General features: G+C 52.5%; 1 protein-coding gene and 1 non-coding gene across 4 annotated transcripts in view; both read right to left on the reverse strand.

Moving 5' to 3' along the window:
• Positions 1 to 16,724, reverse strand: part of BCOR (BCL6 corepressor) — a 126,203-nt gene that overhangs the window by 51,845 nt on the left and 57,634 nt on the right. The gene's annotated exons all lie outside the window — the stretch shown is intronic.
• On the reverse strand, positions 12,794 to 12,984 carry LOC128578923 (U2 spliceosomal RNA). The gene has a single exon (XR_008378008.1). It is a non-coding gene; the product is annotated as a U2 spliceosomal RNA (small nuclear RNA).

Genomic DNA, 16,724 nt, shown 5'->3' on the forward strand with positions numbered 1-16,724 from the left:
AGGGGAGGCCACACAACTGCAGGAAAATAAATAAGTGGCAGAAATGAGAGGTGCTACCAGATGGAACACTGGTTGGGGGCTGCCCCGCTTCCACAGCCACCATCCCTATGGAACGGTCCCATGATTCTAACTAATGGCTCGACTTCAAACCGTCAGGTGCCATTCTCCTTGCTGCAGATTCTAAACAGGCTGTGCAAAAAGACAAGCAAGTTGGTGCTTCTAGATCCAGGCCTTGAGCCTTGCTGCCCTTTTCAGAAGAGGCTGACTGTGTAAGATCTTCCAGGGCCTCTTCCACACCTCTAGCCACACCCAGCCCTAGGGAAAAGGTGAGGTCTTTCCCCCCCGTTATTTGGGAGAACGCTGCCTCCCTACCTTGTGCTTGAGGTTCACTTGTAACACAGGTGTAGGATCCAAGTCATAAAGCTCTGTAGGCTTCTGATGGCCCTCCTTAGAGGCTGTTCTTGGAACTATGAAATGCTTTATTGGAACAGGTGGGACTTCGGTGATGTATTTTTACTTTACATAATGTAAGGTAGTCTGTTAACTCTTTAAAAACACACAAACACATTTATAGTCTTCTGGTCACTTTATACAAGAACTTTGGGCTTACACAGTGGCACCTGAAAAAAGATCCACTGGCCCATCCCCCAAGCACAAAGCATATATATTATCTGGCTTCCCTCTGAAACTCAAATTAGTCAACAAACAACAGAAGGCCCATCCTTGTCCCAGGGATTTCACTAATCTGGAAACATCTAAAGGTGGCTGCCTTCCAGGATGGAAAACTGCTAGACTTAGGTTGAAGATGGGCGCCTGCCGGGGCTTTGGAGAGTTATTGTGTGTTTGAAGAAGGAAGGCCCAAGGGGCAGGCCTTACGTGGTTCCTAACTACTGAATCTTGTGGTTCATAGCTACTGTCTCTGGGAATTTCTGGTCTGGGCTCAATTGTGTCAGGCCCTGAGCTCTAGGAACCCAGGCAAGGGGGGTGAACTGTGGTCTACACTGCAGGGCCTGGTAGGTGACTGGGTGTCGACCAAATGGGCATAAATATAGGAGGCTTCTGTGAAGCTGCATTTTGCGCTCGGCCTGGCCCCAGTTAAGGAGCCCTCAAAGCTGCAGCGCTAGGCCGGATGCTCCCGAAGATAAACCCGGAGGCCACGTCTCCGCCCCGGCTGCTAGTTTAGCTAGGCGCCTCCTGCGCATATTTTACTGGGCTCGGGGCAGTGAGTGGGAACTGCAGGGAGAGGGGGTGGGAAGCCACCAATTATTCGCCTTCGGACCCAGCTTGCTGGCCTCTCGACCCAGCCATTTTGTGTCCAGCTTCCCTCCTCCACTCCCACGGGGCCCCTGCGGAGACGAAACCCTTTCGCTGGTACCATTCCGGGACTGGAGGGGTTGGGAAGGCTCCTCCAGCCCCTCACCCGTGACAGAAAGGTGGGTACAGCCCAGCAGATGGAACCACAGTGCTGATTAGTCTCTAAAACCTCTGAGGCCCCCCAAAACGTCGGTCACAGAGGTGAGTGGCACAGGGTGGTTGCCTTGGGTAGGTCGCACCCAGGAGCAAAGCTTGGGGCTCGAGCCAGGCTGGGGATTCAAACGGCTTAATACTCGGTACATTTTACCCACTCCTAGTCCACCTCCCGGCCCACTCTGCCCTCCCTCCGCCCCCGGTGTTCACCCTTCAATCCCTGCGTCTCCAGCGCCTTACAGCCTCAAAGCCCCCAGCCGCCAGTATGGGGAGGGCGGGGGGGGGGGGGTGCGCAGGGTGGTTTATGTTGCCAGGCCTGACAGAACCTTCTGTGTGCGGCGGAGGGAGGAGGCTAATGCATAATGCACAGCGCCTGGAAGCCCGGCCATTAGCGGCCTGTCGGTGACACAGACAAACGACTGAGAGGGAGGAGATCCAGCTCGCTCTGGAGTTTAAATATACCAGGGTGGAGGGGAAACGCCATGATTTAGAAGTGTGTTTGCAGACATTCGCATATATTTTAATGATTTCCAGCAGACTATGCGTCCCCAGCCTTGTATCCCCCTCCCCAAAAGGAGGATGTGTACAGAGGAGGGAGGATGAAGGCAAGAGAGGCCTCAACATGAGACCCGCAGGCAGCTTTTGAGAAATGAAGGGGAGAGGTTGGTAAACGCAGTGCAGAGAAAACCAGGCCTAGGGAGCCACAAGACCTAGGGCTATACCCAGATTTTATTTTCTTTCTAAAAATATTTGGCAGTGGGGCCTTGCACCCCAGACTGAACCCTCTGTGCTCTACTACAAAGGCCTGGGGGGACAGAATAAATTCTGCCACCCTGCTTCCCCCAGGAGCCCACATTTTTGAATCTTCCTTTTCCATTGACAACCCTAGGACCTCCTTCCTCCCTGTTAAACACACCAGTGTTTTTTAGCAATTAAGGCGAGATGGGGGTGGGGATGAAGATAAGCCAATTTTTTTTCCGCCATGCAAGTGTGAAAGATAAGATAAGTTAAGCTGGGGCAAAGCGGCTGTTTACAACCTCCCCTTAGCGATTTTGATCGGTCACTTCTTATCTAGCAAAAATGCTCCTTTGGAAAACTGCATCAAGAAAAGAAAAAGGCCGGATGAAAGCATTTTCATTTGGAAATGACATTTAAAACCCACCTTCCCTACATTGGCACCCCCCCCCACTGGAGAGGCTCCCCAGGAAAAGTCACACCTCCACTGCAGAGTTTTGAGCTTTCTCGTGGGGGGGGGGGTAAGATTACTAGTGTAATTAGCTGAATAAAACCAGGGATGCCTGATGAGGATTTATCCTGCATCCAACTCAAGCTCACTGCGGGTTTTCCTCCTCTTAGATACTGGTCATGTTTGTGTTTCATCATCTCACTCGTTTGTTGAAACTAAACAGGTTAGTTATATTTGGGAGGGTCATATAACTATGTCAACATGAGGTGGTTGTTAATGCGAAATAATAAGAAACTCTGCAGATTTTTACAGGTCCCTGTTAAAGAGAGGAAAAGGCATCACATACTCCAGAACCCGAGAACTCCCAGCCGAACTGAACTCTAGGGGAGTTTTATAAATCCTTTTTTCCGTACAGGAATCTGACTAAGGGGTTCTCCAAAGACTTTGTACTCTGTTGTGGAAGGTTTTGGTATCAAACTCCAGGCCTGCAGGGTGACCCACAAATTCCCCCCAGCCTAGTGGCTAGCCCCAGTTCGCTGTCATCCAGGCGGGTGCCTCAGGCCTAGCTGACCTAAGCAGCCTCAGCCCACCTGCATCTCAGTGCCCCGAAGATCCCACCGCAACCCTCAATCCCAGGTTGGCACCTCGGCGCTGCACGCACGCCAAGTCTGCCCCCTCCGGGTCAGGCAGCAAGACCTAAACCCAGGGCTAGCTGCGGCCGGATTGTCCCCTGGGAGCCAAAACCGCCAAGCGGGGAAACCCCTCCTCTCGCCCTTCCCCGAAAAGCTTGGCCGCGGCGTCAGCGCGGAGCAAGCAGGCATCCGCTGACCGCCTGGCCTCACGCAAGGCCCACCACACGCGTCCTATTAGTCAGCCCGAGTTCCCCTCGGATGAGCCGTCTGGCGTGGCCCCAAGGCCGGGCTCGGGTGGGGGAGGGGGTGCAGGGCCGCAGCGAACTGGGGGCGGAGGCGCAGGCTCCGCTGGGCCCGGCCGGGCTCTGTTCCGCGTTCCTGGGCCCGCGGGTAAGCTGAGCCGGCGGGGCAGGCCGCTCCCTGGCTGGCGCCGGGGCGCCGAGCGGCGCTTCACGTGCCCGCCATATCAGCCGCGGCAGCGGCGGCGAGGAGGGGGGCTGGGAGGCGCGCGGCCTCTCCCGCCGGGTCTCCGGCCCGGGCCTCGCTCTCCTCCTTTCCTCTGGGGGCTGGGCTGGGACCACCCCGCAACCCCATCCCAGCACAAGCCGGGAGCGGCGTAGCTCAGTGCCGCTCCTAGGGCTGCGCAGCAGCAACAACCAAGGGAGGGTGCTCCTCGCGGCCGCCCCGGGAACTTCCCGGCCGCCCCGCCGCCGCCGCCGCCGCAGTCACGGGGACCGGAAGCCCTCGCGCCGCCCCTAGCGGCCTCGGCTGGCCCCCAGAGCTGTTCTAGACAAGGGCTGGCCACGCGTCACCCCTGATCCCTCCTGGCCGGAGGCGACTGCCCGCGTCCTGTAGTATCCCCGTATAAGCTGGGAGGACCCTTCTACGATCCATTGAGACGTTCCTCTGCTACCGCCATGCACCTCCTTACCCCCCTCCCAGTTCCGCAGCTGGGACGGGAGGGGCTCAGAGCCGCCACTGTGGCCGGGCAGGAACACCTGCTCCCGGGCCCTGCAGCTGGGCGCGTGGTGCTGGGAGAGGCTGTTGTGCGCAGAGATCGCGGAGGAGAAAATGGGGCTCCGAAGCTCAAGACCGGGAACAGCTGAGCCCAGGCCACCCCTATCTCTCACCTACTCTGGGCGATCAAGCCCAAAGCCAGAGGGCCTAATGGGGGACCAGCTCTCCTTTTGAGGGTTGAAAGGCCGCCACCCCTGGGATCCCTCTTCTGGCTTTAAGAGGTCGCTTGCAAGACAGATGGGGCAAAACCTGTTTTGGGAGCCTTCCCGGTGTCCGCCCCCGCTTTCCAAACCAGACACACTCATCTCTCCCTCGGCCCCACTCTAGCCTCCAGCGGGAGACAGGAGTAGGTCATGACGGCACCTACATTTCCCACCCCTCACCCACGTAGGGGCGTAAGAGTCTGGTCCGAGGCTCGACTTTGCCAGTCCGTGTAGGGGAGGGCCAATGGACCCTCCCCATCTCCTGGGTGCCGGGAGGAGATCGGGCGGCCGAGCTGACCTACTAGGCTTGCCCTGCCTCACCCCCTCTCACCCTCCCCGACTCTCCTGGCCCAGGGCCCGGCCGGGGAAGGCATTGTTTTGCCAGCGGGAGCCGAGCGAGTGTACAGAGAAAAGCCTCCCTGCTCTAATGAGAGTGCACACAGCGTTGCAGCGACGAGGATGATTACCCGGCGGGCGGGGGGGGGGGGCGCGGGCTCGGGCCGCGGGCGGCGTGTGCGGCAGCCCCGCGGGCCCGGAGTCCCCGCCTGTCTGGCTGCTAATCGCACGCTTTCTGTTACAGAGGCAGGAGGGAGCCGGCGGCCGAGCCCAGCGCCGGCGACTCGGCGGGTGACACAGAAACATGGCGCAGCGCCCCTCCCCCGCCCGCCCTCTCCGCGCTCCCGCCTCCCGCCTCCCGCCTCGCACTTCCTCCCGCCCGCGCGGCTTTTGCAGTTCTAATGCTCTGCTTTCGGCCTGGCACCATTACCCTAGCAGCCGCTTCTCGGCGGCCCGGCGCGTCTCTTTCTCTTTGTTTTCGGGGTCTATAGAAAACGTTTGCTTTTGTCCCAAGCTCTCGTTAAACCAAACTTGTGGTGGCAACGGAAGGCAGTGCGGGCAGGGAGGGGCCCGGGGATTTTGGCAGCAGCAGACCAGAGCGTGGTGGAAACTTCTCTCGCCGGGTTCCCCGCCACTCCGCCTTCCTACTCACCCCCTACACACACACACACACACCACAGATCAGCCGGTCTGCCGACGGTTCTCTCTTCTCCCTCGAGGGGCCCTGGCGCTCCAGGAAGGAGGTGTGGGCCACAGAGACTGACCAAGGGTGAAAAGCCCAGGGTACGTGGGTGTGAGCCCTGAGTCCTTGCTTCTTGCAGCCCCGACTCTCCTCTTCGGTCATTCGGGGCTTTGTATCAGTCAATGGAGAAGAATGGGGAGGGGGAAAAAGTGTTTCTTGCGTGTGGTTTTTATTTTAAGGGTTTTTTGGAATCTCTCACCCCCAACAGCACAGCCTCCTCCTTTACAGGATTTAGAGCGAGAAAGGGGAAACGTTGGCTGTATGGGGAAAAGGTCAGAAACCTAGCCCTGGAGGCTGGATCAGCCTCCTACTGGCCAGCTCAGCTACACTTGGTCGGCACGTGGAGTGAGGCGAGACTGCAGAGTGCGCGGCTCGGGGGGCCAGGTCCCACGATCCAGTTAATGCCAAACCTCCCACCTTAAGTGCAAGAGAGCAGGAGACACGCGCGCTCGCGCGGGCTCCCCAAACCGACGCGCACGCCGTGGCTCTCCGCACTGGAGCTGCTCAGGCGGCAATTTTTTAAGCCTGCAATTAAGCGAGGCGTCGCCGTGTCCTCTGCTAGTGTCGATCCTGTCAGTCGCACATGGCCTTGGTGCTCCGGTCCGAGGCCCCGCGATTAGTCACAGGCTCGCTTCGCTCCTTCCCTAATCCGCCTCTGCAGGCAGCCTGGGGACGCGGCCGACTTGGCAGCGCTGGCAGGGAGCCACCGTTTGCGGGGCGGGCCGCCTGGCCAGTGCCAGCCCCGCTGCGCCCGAGCCGGTGCGGGCCCTTGGGTGCGGGCTTGGCGCCTCCTCCCCTTTCACAACCCTCCGGCTGGGGTGGCGGTGCCCCTCCTCCTCCCGCCCCTCTCCGGGGCCTTCGAGATCTATTTGTGTGGTGTCATTTGCATAAAAATAGGACAAGTGTTTCAGGGCGTTCATACGCGGGAGGCGAAAGCCTTATTGATGTGTCTGTGTGGAGCCTTCGGTTGTCGGAGCGGTTTGATTTAGGGTGTTTGTATTGCCTTCTAAGAGAAACGAGAGGAAATCCTGCGCAAGGCCTTCGGTGGCCTGGGCCCCCCGGAGCATTACTCCCTCAGCGCGGCCGGGTACGCGCCAGGTCCACAGCAAGCAGGTTGAGGGCCAGGCGGGCAGCCCATCATGACTCATAAAACCGGGCGGCCTAATCACCACCTGCCAATCCATTTACATGTGACGCTTCCCAGTGCTGCTTTCGTCCAGGCCCGGCCTCCCGCGGGTTCGCCCCGGACACCGCTAGAGCTACCAAGTGGGAGCTTATCAAGTGACCGCTTCTCCCGTCGGCAGCATGGCTTCCCTTCCCGGGCGACCCCCGCGCTCTCAGCCTCTGCGCTGCTCGCCAGCAACTCCTCAGCTTGGACAAATAGCTGGGAGGGCGCCGGCCGCGCGGAGCCAGTAAATCAATCATTAACTCCAAGGCAGGCCTGGCCAGGGGAGGGAGTGGCAGCTCAAGACGAGTCCGCCGAGCGAGCACAGGCCTTCAGCTAGGTAGCGAGCCATCCACGCGCCAGCGAACTGGGTGCGTGAAGGCAGGTCCGGCTGAGTCTTTCCCGTCCCTGCCAAAAGCCTCCACTTGCCGGGCCTTTCAAGCCCACACCTCGCCTAGCCGGGCAGGTCGGGTTACTACGCGGTCCCAGGGCGGGCTTGAACATTAACAAGCCGCCTCGGGCCTCGCGGCCTGCTCTCCCCAGGAGAGCGTGCCACGCTTGGGCAAGCACCTCAGATCTGGCCGGGCTCCTCCTGGCTCAAGCTTGCTAAACCAAACTGATCGCACCCCTTGTCGACCAGTCTCCACGCAACATCATCCCTCTAGTGCCCACGGTGGGGCCGGCATGCAGGGGGTTAAAAAGCTCTGGTTCACCCTGCTCTTAGGCGGCGCGGAGGAAACACTGATCAAAGTGCTTACGGCGAAGGTAAAACTTATACATTCGGGCCCTGGTCTAAGGACACTGATTGGAGATGGTTCCCGAGCCTCCTGCTTCGACCCGCTTCTCAACTCCAAGGAACGCAGCAGCGACGGTGCTGCCCGCGCGATTCGCACCGCGGAGCTCTGCGCGGCAAGACCGGGAGGACCGCGGGGAGAGGGAGAGACGAGGGAGCGGGAAGCGAGCCCCGGGCTACGCGCCAAGAGGCCGGAGCAGCAGATTAGTCACCTCTCGGCTCCGCGCTCACGGGTGCGCCGGGGAACCAGGAGGGCAGCCGTCGGCCGGGTTCAGCCGGGCTCTCAGGGCTTCCGCGCCGCGGCGCTGGTGCCCCCGCCTGGAGCGACCCGACTGACTCTCCGGGACTCGCGCAGCGGAGATCCACTCGTCAGTTCAAGGGCAGGACAGAAACTCTGCAAGCGTAGTCTTGCGAACAGGAAATTTCTCATTGACAAGGTGCTGTCCCTCCCCCCAAGCCAGGCTTCAAAACAAAACCCCAGAGCGAGCGGCCGATGCATCCAGCTTCGGCCTGCCGCGGCCTTGCGCCCCTCCGCCGCCTCGGCGACCCTCGCGTCTCGGCCCCGGCCCAGAGGAGTGGAGAGCTCGCCAAGCCCCGAGCCCCCGGCGCAGGCGGTGGCGGCGGCAGACAGACTCAGCGGACCGTTTCGGTTCGCGCCCAGTGGAAGGCTACAGGCTGCCGCCCTCCAGGACCTGTGTAGGGTCGGGCGGGGGTGCCGAGCCCTGGAACCCCGCGCCTTCTTGGGTTTTGCACCCAGCTCAGGGTTTTTGGTTTTGAGGCGGATGCTCACTTTGTCGCCCCAGGTAGAGTGCTGTGGCCTCACGGTTTACAGCAACCTCAAACTCTTGGGCTAAAGTGATCTCTTTGCCTCAGCCTCCCAAGTAACTGGGACTACAGGGGCCCACTACAACACCCGGCTATTTTTAGAGACGAGGGTCTCGCTCCAGCTCAGGCTGGTCTCGAACACGTGAGATCAGGCGATCCACCCACCTCGGCCTCCCAGTGTGCTGGGATTACCGGCGCGAGTCACCGCGCCCAGCCAGCCGCGGGGTTTTGCGGAGCTATTGGAGGCCGCCTGGTCCAAGCCTCCCTGAAGGGGGTGGTGGGCGAGGAGGTCGCACGGTGCCGCTGCCTCAGTGCAGAGAAGCCTGCTGCGGGAACCCGGGAGGGCTGCGAGCTCGGCCTGGCAAAGTTCCTGTGGAAACTCCATGTTTTGAAACTCCGGCGGTTGCGGAAGCAGGGGGAGAGGGGAGCGCGCGGCGTAGGGGTGGCTTGTACCCGTCGTTCACTCTGGGGGAGTGAGCTCAGCGCCCCTCCCCATGGAAAGTCTGAAGGGTGGCGATGGACAGGTCACTGGGCCGGTTCTATTGTGTTTTTCCCTCTCTTTCCTCCACGCTCTAAGGGAAATTTATAAACCCGTTTTATTTATTGAATTCAGCCAGGAGAGGAAGGCTGCCTTTTTAGGGACTCTGATGTTCAGGGTAATTTCGTATTTGACACATGTAAATACTTAGTACTCTCAGGTAAGGTCAAATTATTTATCATCTTAATTTATATTTCAATAGGCCTACAATTTAGAGGCGAGAAATGCCTCCTTATGAATCATTATGGTCTATTAGGGGAAGTAATGTATAAACAGCACTATTTGGGAGGGAATCACTTATGTTGACATTTAAATGGCTCTTCAATAGTTAAAAAAAAAAGACATTTGAGTGCCTTTGATTAAATATACAATTTACAAGACCATCAGCAAAGCCATCAGGAATATAAATTCTTCTTGGGATTTTTATTTATTTATTTTCAATTTTTTAAGCCTTCCAGGGCAGGCATGTTATTTAATCCCTATGGGAAAAATTTACAAATTTCAGGCAAAATATTATTCTTTCCACCAGCTAATATCTTATCAGTAACCCAGGGAACCTTTGGAACTGTGAACAAACTCCACCAGCAGGGACCCCAGTGGGAAGTTTATAGATCCCTATACTTCAGGGACAGAATCAAGCACTTTCTAACAATATTGCAGCTAACTTGTGAAGCAGCACAGTTTCCCTTCTGGAGTTCAACCTTCCTGAAGGCCTGTGTCCATCTATCCATCCTAGTGTTCCCACAGAACTCAGCACAATACCTCACACTGTTATAAGTCATGCTACATCCTTCCACATCTGCCAAAATATCACCTCAGAGGCCTTTCCTTCACTTGCACCCCAGTGTTCTCTTTTACTTTTTTACTGAAACAAAATTCTGACTCTGTTGCCCCAGGCTAGAGGACCATGGTGTCATAGCTCACAGCAACCTCAAACTCAATCAATCCTCTTGCTTCAGCTTCCCTAGTACCTGGGACTACAGGTGTGCACTACCACACCCAACTATTTTTTTTTTTTTTATTTTTAGTAGAGACAGGGTCTCACTCTTTTTTTTTTTTTTTTGAGACAGTCTTACTTTGTCACCCTGAGTAGAGAGAGAGCTGTGGCATCATAGCTCACAGCAACCTCAAACTCTTGGGCTCAAGCAATTCTTTTGCCTCAGCCTCCCGAGTAGCTGGGACTACAGGCACCCCCCACAACACCCAGCTATTTTTTAGAGACAAGGTCTCTCTCTGGCTCAGGCTGATCTCAAACCTGTGAACTCAGGCAATCCACCTGTCTCAGCCTCCCAGAGTGCTAGGATCACAGATGTGAGCCACCACACCCGGCCAATAGGGTTTTACTCTTGCTCAGATAGTTCTTGAACTCTTGAACTCAAGCAATTTACGCACCCTGGCCTCCCAGAGTGCCTACCACAATCAGCCTCAATGTCTTCTTTCTTTCTTTTCTTTCTTTCTTTGTCTCTCTCTCTCTCTTTCTTTCTTTCGACAGAGTCTCACTTTGTCGCCCTAGGTAGGGTGCTGTGGCGTCATAGCTCACAGCAATCTCAAACTCTAGGGCTCAAGTGATTCTTTTTTCTTTCTTTTTTGATAGTCTCATTATGTCACCCTCCATAGAGTGCTATGGCATCACAGCTCACAGCAACCTCAAACTCTTGGGCTTAGCGATTCTCTTGCCTCAGCCTCGTGAGTAGCTGAGACTACAGGCGCCCACCACAATCCCTGGCTATTTTTTTGTTGCAATTGTTTAGCTGGCCTGGGCCGGGTTTGAACCCGGCACCCTCGGTGTGTATGTGGCTGGCACTGTAGCTACGGGCACCAAGCCGGTTCAAGTGATTTTCTTTCCTTTTTTTTTTTTGTAGAGACAGTCTCACTTTATGGCCCTTGGTAGAGTGCCGTGGCATCACACAGCTCACAGCAACCTCCAGCTCCTGGGCTTAAGTAATTCTCTTGCCTCAGCCTCCCGAGTAGCTGGGAGTACAGGTGCCCGCCACAATGCCTGGCTAATTTTTTTGAGATGAGGTCTCACTCTGGCTCAGGCTGGTCTCGAACCCATGAGCTCAGGCAATCCATCCACCTCAGCTTCCTAAGTGCTAGGATTACAGGCATAAGCCACCGCACCCAGCTCAAAGTCTTCTTCCTTGAATGACCCTGTTGTATTCATTTGCTTGAAGCTTCTCCCATCTGTAGAATCCCCTTTCTTGGCCCCACATCATCTCCCATTCCCTACTTGTTTCCCTGTACAGCTGTACTTTTTGAAAGAGGTATCTACATCATGTGGCATTTTTGTTTGCTTACCTCACGTTTACTCTGAAAATCAGCTAGGATTTTTTTTTTTTTTTGAGGCGGTCTCACTCTGTCACCCTGAATAGAGTGTCATGGTGTCATCCTAGCTCACAGCAGCCTCAAACTCTTCGACTCAAGTGATCCTCCTGCCTTAGCCTCCCGAGTAGCTGGGGCTACAGGTACCCACCAAAATGCTGGGTTAGTTTTTCTATTCTTAGTTGAGACAGGGGTCTTGCTCTTGCTTAGGCTGGTCTCAAACTCCTGAGCTTAGGAGATCCACCAGCCACCTTAGCCTCCCAGAGTGCTAGGATTATAGGCGTGAGCTACCATGCCCAGCTGGCTATGGTTTTTTATTGTTGTTGTTTAAGAGACAGGGTCTCACTCTGTTATCCAAGCTGGGGTGCAGTGGAGGATCATAGGCTCACTGTAACCTCCAACTCTTGGGCTCAAGCAATCCTCCTGACTCAGCCTCCCAATCTGCTGGGATTACAGTCATGAGCCACCTCTTTTCCACCTGGCCCCTAGTTTTGAAGTTATTCTAAGATATTAGGATAAGAGTAGCTCTGTTTATAAGATCATAGGATTAGAAACAACCTAAATGTCCAGCACTGACATTGATGGCACATGCCTGCAATTGGAATATTCTGTAACTATTAAAATAAAGAAGATTTTGCTCTGTGTATTGATATGGAAAGATACTCAAGGTCTACTGTTAAGGGTAAAAACATAAGGTACAGAACAATGTGTATAGTATGTTACAGTTTGTGTAAAAACAAAGCAAGGGGGAATATAGACACATTTATGTGTGCATTAAAGATCTCCAACACTACTGGGGAGCACCTTACCCCCTAGTTTCTTTGTACATATGTATATCCTCTGGTCTATTTTCAGAAATGGGAACACACTGCACAAGCTGTTTTCTACCTCACCTATGTAACTTACTGCTCCACCTTATAGATCATTTTCTATCAGTACATGGAGATGGGCCTTGTCTTTGACAAGGCTCGGGAATTTCACTGTATAGATACATCGTTATTTATCACACTCTTCAACCCATCCTCCATCCTCTCTGGCCATTCTGCAGAAAGTACTCAAGATTACCAGTCACTTCCTTGTTGCCAGGAATGGCTCTTTGTGCTCTACCAGTTGCCTTGGGCCTGGATAGTCCCCTCCTTCTCTTCAGATCTCATCAGGGCTTTAAATACCACTTACTTCATTTATGACTCTTTAATTTTTTTTTTTCTAGTTCCAGACCCCCACATCAAAATGCAGACCTTATATCTCAACTTGGCATCTACATCCAGCTTAATAACAATAGCTAACATTTACGTACTGCTTGTTAGGTACACTGCTTTCCTCTAAGCACTTTATATAAATTAACTATTAATCCTTACAACTACCCTATAAGATGGGTAAATTATTATCTACATTTCACAGATGAGAAAACCGAGTCAAAGAGGTTACAGAACATTCTCAGAAAGTGGTGATGCTAGGATTCAAATCCAGGCAGTCCTAGTTTCAGAGTCCGTGTTCTTAATGGCTTTGCCACATTGCTTCATAAAATGCCTAAAATTGGATTCTTTTTTTTTTTATCCTCGGGGTGGGGGGGTGCACCATTCCTGGAAGTACTGCAATATCAGGTCGATGCATGGAGTGGACGGAGCAAGCTCCTATTCCAACTCCCTGCTCCAAAAATCCATTTAATATATTGTCCTCGGATAGAGGACATATCAGATATTAAACCGATAAGAACAGATACTACACTTGATCTTAGCCAAAAGGCCGAGAAGAGATTAAAACAGGATTCTTAAAAACAGAATTAATCTACAAATATTTGGGGATATTTACTAAATGCCAGGCCCTGCTGCAAGTGCAAGGGAAAGAGCAGTGAAAAGGACAAATTGTCTCTTAAAGGGGGAAGAAGAGTAGGGTGTAGTGGTGCATACTGTAGTGCCAGCTACCCAGGAAGGAGGCTGAGGTGGGAGGATTCCTTAAGGTCAGGAGATGGAGGCTGAAGGGCACTATGATGCACAGTGCACTATGCAGTGCCTGTGAATAGCCGCTATACTCCAGCCTGTGCAATACTGTAAGATCCTGTCTCAAAACATAAAAATTTAATTTTTTTTAAAGGGAAGAGCTCTTCTCTTGAAACCTACCCTTTGCGCCAACTCTTACTTATCATAGAAAATGGCTCAAGCCACTCAAGTGCTGAAAGCAGAATCCTGGGGGCTGATTCTTAGCCCCTCTCCTTCATCTCCCACTTCACCTTCCTCCAGTCCACTGAAACTCCTTAACAAGGCCACAGCATTGGTTGCCACTGTCTAGCTCACGTCTCAAGGCCAGGCATACAGGGTTGTTGTCAGCTCCTGAATAGGCTCTGTGAGTTGTCATCTCTGCAACAAGACATGATCCCGTAAGGGCAGGGTGTATCATCTACTAAGTTTGCGTCATTGTCCAACAATATGTATAAAATAATGATCTCAGAATTCTTTTCTTGGCTTTATCCCCCAATGCCTCTTGGCACATACCAATAGTAAAAAATATACTTGATAAGCAATATATGAATGATAATATGCTTTATACATGTTTCTTTTCTTTTCTTTTCTTTTTTGGAGACAGAGTCTCACATGTTGCCCTCAGTAGAGTGCTGTGGCGTCACAGCTCACAGCAACCTCAAACTCTTGGGCTTAAGCGATTCTCTTGCCTCAGCCTCCGAAGTAGCTGGGACTACAGGAGCCCGCCATAACACCTGGCTATTTTTTTGTTGCAGTTTGGCTGGGGCTAGGCTCAAATCCACCACCCTTGGTATATGGGGCTGGCGCCCTACCCACTGAGCCACAGGCGCCGCCCTGTAGTTGTCATTGTTGTTTAGCAGACCTGGGCCAGGTTCGAACCCACCAGCCCTGGTGCATGTGACCGGTGCCCTAACCACTGAGCTACAGATGCTGAGCCTATACATGTTTCTTAACTGAATCAATATTCTTTATCATGGCCCTGTATAGAAGAAACCAAGTTTAAGAGAGTAGGATAGGCCCAGCACTGTGGCTTACATCTGTAATCCTAGTACTCTAGAAGCTAAGGTGGGAGGATCCCCTTGAGTTCAGGAGTTCGAGGCCAACCTGACAAGAGCAAGATCTGGTCTCTACAAAAAATAGAAAAAATTAGCTGGGCGTGGTGGTATGAGCTCGTAGTCTCAGTTACTAGGGAGGCTGAGGCAGGAGGATCACTTGAGCCCCAGGAGTTTGAGGTTGCAGTGAACTGTGATGATGCCACTGCACTCTAGCCCAGGCAGCAGAGGTAGACCATGTCTCAAAACAAAACAAAACAAAGCAAAACAAAAAGAAAGTAAGACAGTTGAAGGGGTATGCTACAGGAAAGAGGGAATACCTGGGCTTGCAGGGAGTGGCTCAGTAGTTCTGATAAGGACTGAGGCAGAAGAAATTAGGAAATTGAGGCATAGGCTGAAGGAGCTATATTCTTCTGGGGAGGACCATGGGAGCATGGGATACATGTATGCAAGTCTTTCTTTGTCAGAGGACTCAAGTGACCATTGGTGGGGATGCCTTGGGAATTCTATCCTTACTGAATATTGCAGAATACCATCTAGCTGGCATGCACCTATAGTCCCAGCTACTCAGAAGGCTGAGGCAGGAAGATCCCTTGAGCCCAAGAGTTGGAGACTGTGATGAGCTATGATTGCTTCACTGTACTACAGTCTGGGTGGCAAAGAGAGACTTTGTCTCAAAAAAACAAACAAACAAAAAGCCCAAACCAGAGCCTCCTTAGAGTACTTTGCCTGTTGCCACCATTTGTTCCTTGGTGGCAAAGGATTAAGACTGTTTTTCTCCTGGAGACCCTGAGAAAACAGAGAGGTAGGTTCTGGTCACAGATGACCTTGAGAAATTGAAGTTCTCTCAATTCCATGCCATTTGACCTCTACTAGTAATCATGTCACTATGCTGCATTTGATAGCAAAGAAAGTCTTTTATGACAATTCCTACATGATAACTATAGTTACTGGTAATTGTGAACCCTCCAATCTTTTCAGTTACTTTATTAGATACCTTCCCAAGTTATTTCATGCATGCTTCAAAATAATGCTAGGGGTTAGATATTCACATTGCATAGTTGAAGAAACAGAAACTCTTAGAGTTGCCTCCCCATCCCCAAAATACATGGCTAATCTAGCAGAGTATGGCTACAGGGATTCTACCTGACTCCAAACCTAGGCTTTTTCCAGTAGAGATATTGTTTGCCTCCTATGTATATGTACTATTCCCCTAAACTGTAAACTACTTCTGGGACCAACTCCCATAGAGTCGCTTCAATCCTATTCTTCTGGGGTCATCCTGGCAACTCACAATAAATATCATAAATGGAGATTCTTTCTAAGATCAGCAAGCCTTGGCTGATCGGTTGTGTTCACCATGGGAACATGAGAATTCATCATCTGAATGAAAAGTTTGCCTTCCTCCCAGGTAAGACTTGAAAAGTATGGGAACTAGAAATTCAAGGGAAGAACTTCCTCCCCAGAACGAGTAGATTTTCAGCTCTGTTTGGAAAGTTTCTGCGCTTTCACAAATACTAAATCACAGCTCAGTGTTGAATGAGTTTTTTTTTTTTTTTTTTGAGACAGAGTCTCAGTTTGTCACCCTTAGTAGAGTGCCGTGGCGTCACAGCTCACAGCAACCTTCAGCTCCTGGGCTTAGGCGATTCTCTTGCCTCAGCCTCCTGAGTAAGCTGGGACTACAGGTGCCCAGTACAACGCCCAGCTATTTTTGTGTTACAGTTTGGCCAGGGCTGGGTTCGAACCCACTCGGTATATGGGGCTACTCACTGAGCCACGTGTGCCACCCAGTTTAATGAGATTATAAATCATCTTGCCCTTTCATACTCTCGGGCAACATTTTTTCCCCACTTTGGGCTTCCATAAAGATTACTCTTTCTCTTACTGGGGGAAAGCTAGTTCAGGAAGAGATGATATGGGAAGGACTCACCACACAGTTCTTCTAAAGGTGGAGAGTTTTTGAGATTTGAGGAGAATAAGGGGCCACTAGGTTTTTGTCAGCTCTTAGAAGAACAATAGCTTGAATTTATTAAAGGCTTTCTATCTGCCAGGCACAGTTCTAAACACTTTATATACATTAATAAACTCATTTCATATAGGAAACTACCCTATAATAAAGGTGCTGTTATCCCCATCTAACAGATGAAGAAACTGAGGCTTGGAGTATAATTTATTTGCCCACTTGTCTGGATACTCATTGCATGATTCCCAAAGCGCAAACTTTTACCCATGCCATCACTGCCCCTGCCATCACAGTGCAACACTGGCAACTAAATTTCAGACTTTCCAGGCACCTGTGGTCAGTTCCATTACTCTGCCAATTGCACAGGCTCATCTTAATTGGGTGCTTTCTTTGGATCTGAAGGCAATGGCCTTCACTGCACCCTGGCATGCAAATGATGTCCCTTGAGGACATGATGGCAGTGAATTGGTCCCACAGGTCCCTGTGAGAGGCCTTTTGCTTAGC

Source organism: Nycticebus coucang, chromosome X, assembly GCF_027406575.1.
Source record: "Nycticebus coucang isolate mNycCou1 chromosome X, mNycCou1.pri, whole genome shotgun sequence".
NCBI classification, from domain to species: Eukaryota; Metazoa; Chordata; class Mammalia; order Primates; family Lorisidae; genus Nycticebus; species Nycticebus coucang.